Source organism: Leucoraja erinacea, chromosome 24 (genome assembly GCF_028641065.1).
Source record: "Leucoraja erinacea ecotype New England chromosome 24, Leri_hhj_1, whole genome shotgun sequence".
NCBI lineage: Eukaryota > Metazoa > Chordata > Chondrichthyes > Rajiformes > Rajidae > Leucoraja > Leucoraja erinaceus.
This window is the reverse complement of record NC_073400.1, coordinates 28,277,236-28,284,488: the sequence shown is the minus strand read 5'-3', so window position 1 is coordinate 28,284,488 and position 7,253 is coordinate 28,277,236. Positions and strand designations below refer to the sequence as shown.

The 7,253-nt window shown below is 42.1% G+C and overlaps 1 pseudogene; it reads right to left on the bottom strand.

Annotated features, from left to right (window-relative positions):
* Positions 1-4,159: 4,159 nt before the first annotated feature.
* LOC129709042 (U2 spliceosomal RNA) lies at positions 4,160-4,318 on the bottom strand (annotated as a pseudogene).
* Between the last annotated feature and the right edge of the window lie 2,935 nt (positions 4,319-7,253).

Sequence of the window (7,253 nt, the reverse complement as noted above, 5' to 3'; positions counted from 1 at the left end):
GGGGGAGATGGGGGACATGCCTCGGTGGAACACTACGTATCTGTTCAAAATGGCTGTAAAAGGCATTAAACATTGAGTAGAGAAAACATGCACAAAAGGCATTAAACTCATCTGGGACGATGGGATAGGATTAATAACCTGATAGTGAAGGTGGCCAAGGTGTCAATAATCATAATATTTTTTCAGTTTAAGGGAGAAAAGTATGGGACCAATTTAATTAAAATAAATGAAATAAGGGAAATTATAAAGGCAAGGATGACAGAACGAACTAAAATGAACAAGCAGAGTAGGATGAGGGATCAGTCAATTTAGACATTGGGGCAGATATTTAAAAAGGATCTTTTAGTATACAATGCATAAATATATTCCAATAGAAACCCCCAAAAATCCAGTGAGGATTAACAATCAATGGGCAGTGGAGGGCGGTGGAGGCAGGTTCTCTGGATGCTTTCAAGAGAGAGCTAGATAGGGCTCTTAAAAATAGCGGAGTCAGTGGATATAGGGAGAAGGCAGGAACGGGGTACTGATTGGGGATGATAAACCATGATCACATTGAATGGCGGTGCTGGCTCGAAGGGCCGAATGGCCTACCCACTGCACCTATTGTCTATAATCAATTAAAAGATTTAGAAATGGAAACTTTGTGCATAATTGCACAAAGGTGTGCAGCAGAACAGTAGGTTGGGCAGAATATAAAATACAGCACTAATGAGTAAAAGATTGATAAGGAAGTAATAATTAAAGTACAAGCCAACGCTCGCTAAAAAAAATAAATAAAAACAGCCTGAATTTCTGCAGAACATTTAACAGAGTAAATCATTAACAAAGTGAACATTAATCACAGAAAGCGAGGCTAAGAAATTAAAAGTAAGGAAATGAAAGATGAGGAAATGAGTGGAATTTCAATACGGTTATAAATCAGCAATTTGGAGGAAATTGGGAAAATTACAATTACCATGGAAGTACTGAACAAATTGTTGGAGCTGTCGGCTGACTAATCCCCTGGGATCTTGGCGAGTGAGATTACTGATGCATTGATTTTAATTTTGGAATTTAGATGCTCAGTTGTTGAGTCTCCCTGAACATTGAATGAAAATGGTCATATCGTCAATGCACAACTGAAACATCAAAGTACAACTGTATGTTTAAAAGCTGATGCTTGCTTTAATGAGGATGGCTAATCTCTGCATATCCTGACAACAAAACATTGTACAAGAGGGATTATAGAAAATGGAGACTTTGGTTGTAATAGGTTTGGGGTTGCAGAACGATATGTTCGTGTTCATATATTTTTTTTCCTGATGATTGAGGAGTTTAATTAACCCTTGCAGATTGAGGTGTGGATGTTAATGATTGATTGGAGGAGCATGCAATATCATAATATATTTCCAATGTTTCTGAATGCTCTATAAATTCAAAGCAAAAACCCAGTTACTTTTGCCCTTTGAAATTTTGCTTAAAAACGTGATATTCAGCCTCAGAGTTAAGTAGAGACAGAAATAGATGATCTTATACATGGGTAAAACAACACAGTTTGTTTTTCTGCAGATGAAATGCTAGTTCTTGGAACATAAGAAATAAGATGTAGGTAAGGAAATTATTGAAAACAGGTTAGAGAAAAAAAAAATCACCATCATTGTTTAATTGACGCAGCTGGTAGAACTGGCAGCTGGATCGATCCTCACCTCGGGTGCTGTCTGTGTGGAGTTTGCACGTTCTCCCTATGGCTGAATGGGATTCTTCCTGGTCCTTCAGGTTCCTCTCAAAAAGTGGTGTTTTGTACTTCATAAATTCATTAGTCATAGGAGTGGAATTAGGCCATTCGGCCCATTGAGTATACTTCGCCATTCAATCATGGATGATCTATCCCTTTCAACCCCATTCTCCTGCTTTTTCTCCCAATAACCTTTGACACCCGTGCTAATCAAAAACCTGTCAATCTCCACTTTTAAAATACCCAATGACTTGACCTCCACAGCCATCTGTGGCAATGAATTCCACAGATTCACCACCCTCTGTTTAAAGAAATTCCTCCTCATCTCCTTTCTAGAGGTACGTCCTTTTATTCTGAGGCTGTGCCTTCTGGTCCACGAGTCTCCCGCTAGTGGAAACATCCTCTCCACATTCACTCTATCCAGACCTTTTGTTATTTGGAGCCCAATTCTGCACCGATGTGTTTGGGTGGAGAATAAGAGGGCTCGTGTTGTCGACCTCCTCGCGGTGAGCCCTGTCAACTGACCTCAGTCAGGCAAACGTAGACGAAAGTGCTGGAGAAACTCAGCGGGCGCAGCAGCATCTACGGAGCGATGGAAATAGGCAACGTTTTGGGCCGAAACCCTTCTTCGGACGAAAGGCAGGCGAACGACAACAAACGGAGACAGCAGCAGCGCCGAGCCAACCCGGAGCATGCGCCCTTTTTTAGGGCGGGCACCGACGGATGTCGAACCGGATGGCATCACCCTGCCGCAGATGTCTGCTGCCTCAAACGCAAGAAGATAAGAGAAGATGAAAATGCCCCCTTGTGGAATAGGTTCATAGTTGTTCTCTGCGGACTGTTTAATATAATGGTATGAAACCATTATATAATTTGTGTGCAAATTTACACATAATTTATAATCCTACATAAACGTGGATAACACTCATTTATTGGATTGTTGTATTCAAGTAATGAATTAAACATTAATGTTGGTGTTTCTAGAGGATTCTAAATGTTTTGCTTGTCAAAAAAATCACACAGTATTTTTCTTCTTATTTTCCTTCTTATTTTCTGTCTCACTGTGTAAGCAAATGTGTACTGGTTATTTGCATTTGGCAGTCTTTAATGTTCAATTTAAAACTCGGCAGCAACGGAACATCGTGAAGCCAGCATTAATCAACACAAGTGGCTGCAGGACACTATTAATATCTGAAAATGTGCAGTTCGAAAGAGTAGTGGATACAGATCCTACATTAAATATTCTGACCAAGATACATGTGGGGAAAGGGATGCAAGTGGGACTAATTTGCCAACTCCATCCATTAGCCAGCACATGCAAAACAAGAAAAGGCAATCTGTGATGTTGAGCGGTGGAACAGTGTGATAGTGCACTAAGATGTGACTTCATTGCCTCTCCTTGTGGAGGGATCCATGTGGCACTTCCTAATTTACTCACAAGATGGCATTAATCTGTCACTGTGAGACACCAAAGGAAACACTTAAGAGATGTGGTGTTTCATTCAGCGATCTACTGCCACAGGCAAAACACTGACCTTTTTAAAAAATATATATATATAAACATGCACTACAACTGCAGGAAGCAACCTAACGGATTACTTTATTTAGTTCCAATTACAGGTAATTTTTTTCAGGAATTAATTTCCGCAAGCAGTTTGCCAACACATCGCTGAGCGAATTGAAGTCAAACCCCTCTGCCTCCGCATTCCATACTCGCATCCACCCACTCTCTCCATCTCTCTGTCAACATTATATCCTGAACTGCTCGGAATGAAATCTATTGTGTTTCTTAGCTTAGACTGAACAATGGCTTTCAGCAAAAGGTGCTTCATCTGCATTGCCCTTTGCATTGGCTGATATTCTTCACATTCTTTGAACTATTATTTTTAAGAATCACCTTGTTAAAATACAGCCAAAGAACACAATATAGAATGGATGGGCAATTCTAATCCGTCTAATTTCCCAGCTATTGTCACGAACTGAAAGGGATAACATTTTTGTATGTGATGATAAATGCAAAAGCCCGGCCCTTTAGGTTAAAATCCATTTAGTGAAATCGCAGTTGAGAAACCATTGCACTGATCTGTTAGCAGAGGAGAGGGGGGACGGGGTGGATATAGATCATTGTGTCAGACTATGAACATTGCAGTTTTGACAGATCAGCTGTGGTAAACACACTAGCAACCTCTAGACCCGGCCTACACAGACCTTCTGGGATTAGGAAAGGTCAGCGATGACTCCCCGATTTGAATCACAGTGGCAATACCATTGGAATGTCATGCACACTTACAATCAGTCTGAAGAAGGGTCTCGACCCGAAATGCCACCTATTCCTTCGCTCCATAGATGATGCCTCACCCACTGAGTTTCTCCACCATTTTTGTCTACCTTCGATTTTTCCAGCATCTGCAGCTCTTTCTTGTTTTTTTTTGTTTTTGTTTTTATACTGGGTCGATGCGTGGAGTGGACGGAGCAAGCCCCTATTCCATCTCACTGTTCCAAAAATCCATTTAATATATGGTCCCTAGATAAGGGACGTATCAGATATTAAACTGATAAGAACAGATACTACACTTGATCTTAGCCAAAAGGCCGAGAGGCGATGAGCTCTTTCTTAAACATGCCTTTATATTTGGACACAGGTACATGGATAGGAAAGGTTTAGAGTGTTATAAGTCAAATGCAGGTTCTAGGTTAGATGGGGCATCTTGGTTGGCAGGGAGCTAGATAGTAGGGCCTGTTTCTGTACACTATGACTCTAAGTGACCAGGCACCCGGATAGTGTCCCAGCGGTAGAGTTGTAATGGGTGCTGTCTGTACGGAGTTTGTACGTTTTTCCCGTGACCTGCGTGGGTTTTCTCCTGGTGCTCCGGTTTCATCCTAGTACCATCCTACGCGCTAGGGACCATTTACAATTTTCACCGAAGCCAATTAACCTACAAACCTGCCCGTCTTTGGAATGTGGGAGGAAACCAGAGCTCCCGGAGAAATTTCACGCGGTCAAGGAGAGAATGTCCGAACTCTGTAGTCAGGATCGTACCCGGGTCTCTGGCGCTGTATGGCAGCATCTCTACCGCTGTGCCGCCATGCAGCCCCTAACCTCTATAAGATCACTCCTCAGCCTCCAGCTCGCCAAGGAATAGTCGTGAAGATGTGCCAGTACTGCCAATGGTCCACCTAGTTAAAATACTGAATCTTTTAAGTTTTAAAGGAGGGAATATGCCTTGTTTTACATATGCCTTCTTCAAATTATTCTCTTTATTAATCTTACATGAAAAGTTAAAACTTGTTCAAAAATGAAGTATTTTATTGAGCCTCCTTTGCAAAAGGAACGCAAAGAATACCTCAGTTTGACAAGTTTTGCAGATTATATTTAAGATTTTAATCTATATGCATTCAATACTGAATAATGCATTGAATCAATTAAATGAAGTAATATCCAGCTTGAACAAAGAGGACAGGAGTACTTTGCCAGATCTAGGTTTCCAGAATGGAAGCTCATTAGGTAGAGGTGTGGGTTGCAGAATCAGCCTCAAACCCACACTTCTGACTCGCAACACTCTGCAGCCTCACAAGATCACCCTTCATTAATATACACAGGTTGCATTAGACTTTGAATACACTGAGAATCTTACGAACAAAAGCAGAATGTGCTGGAAACACTTGGCAGAACATACTGAAGGCAGTTGCTAAGAGACTGAAGCAGCACAATAGCAGAATAGAGTCAGAGAGTAATACAGCATGGAAACAGGCACTTTGGCCCAACTCATCCATGTTGACCAAGCTAGCCCCGCTTGTCTGTGTTGGGGCCCATATCCCTCTAAACGTTTCCTATCCACGTACCTGTCCAGGTGCTGACTGGATGGACTGCACCCCAAGGTTCTGAACGAGGTGGCTTCAGAGATTGTGGAGGCAGTTGTAGTGATCTTTCAAGAATCACTGGTGCTGCAGAAAACATGCTGATGATAGTTTAGAAGTGTCTTTAGATTAGTTTAGAGATACAGCACGGAAATAGACAATAGGCAATAAGTGCAGGAGTAGGCCATACGGCCCTTCGAGCCAGCACCACCATTCACTGTGATCATGGCTGATCATCCACAATCAGTACCCTGTTCCTGCCTTCTCCCCATATCCCTTGAATATCTTTAAAAAGCTCTATCTAACCCTTTCTTGAAAGCCTCCAGAGAATTGGCCTCCACTGCCTTCTGAGGCAGAGAATTCCACAGATTCACAACTCTCTGTGTGAAAAGGTTTTTCCTCATCTCCGTTGTAAATGGCTTACCCCTTATTCTTGGGCTGTGGCCCCTGGTTCTGGACTCTCCCAACATCGGGAACATGTTTCATGCCTCTAGCGTGTCCAAACCCTTAATAATCTTATATGTTTCAATAAGATCCCCTCTCACCCTTCTAAATTCCAGAGTGTACAAGCCCAGCCGCTCCATTCTATCAACATATGACAGTCCCGCCATTCCGGGAATTAACATGATGAACCTACGCTGCACTCCCTTAATAGCAAGAATGTCCTTCCTCAAATTCGGAGATCAAAACTGCACACAATACGGCTCACAGAGTCCACGCCGACCAGCGATTCCCATACACTAGCACAAATCCACACTCTAGGGACAGTTTATAATCTCTAACAAAGCCAACTAACCTACAAACCTGTATGTCTTTGGAATGTGGGAGGAAACCAGTGCACCCAGGGAAAGCCCACGCAGTCAAGGGGAGAACGTACAAACACTGTATAGGCAGCACCCATAGTCAGGATTGAACCCAGGTCTCTGTTTGAAGTCTGTTTGTAGTTTGTTTGGTTGTTTGTTTGTTTGTCTTTTTGCACAATGTCCGCGAGCATTGCCACTTTTCATTTCACTGCAAATCTCGTATGTGTATGTGACGAATAGACTTGACTTGACTTGACTTGGTGCTGTAAGGCAGCAACTATACTGCTGCGCCACCCTGCTGCACCTTCTCAAATTCTCAAATGCTCTTCTTAAAGCAAGCCGTGTTGAAGGTCCGGGATGAGAAAATCATTTTTTACACAGAGAGTGGTGAATCTGTGGAATTCTCTGCCACGGAAGGTAGTTGAAGCCAGTTCATTGGCTATATTTATGAAGGAGTTAGATGTGGCCCTTGTGGCTAAAGGATCAGGGGGTATGGAGGGAAGGCAGGTACAAGTTACTGAGTTGGATGATCAGCCATGATCATATTGAATGGCGGTGCAGGCTCGAAGGGCCGAATGGCCTACTCCTGCACCTACTTTCTATGTTTCTATGTCTTCTCATATCTTACTTCATTGTATGAAACGACATTCGATCATTTATTCCCCTGATTTAGTGAGCACTAGGTTTCGGTCTAGAATTTAAAAAAAAATCATGCTTTACGTCATTTAATCTATTTTCCTATTCACCTTATCTTTCAAGTGTCCGCTGTGATACAATGATAACATTCTCGCCTTCAAATCTCAAGGTATGGTTCAAATAACACTTGAAATTGAAGCTAACACTACAGCAGAGTATTGAAGGACTTTTGCATTGACTTT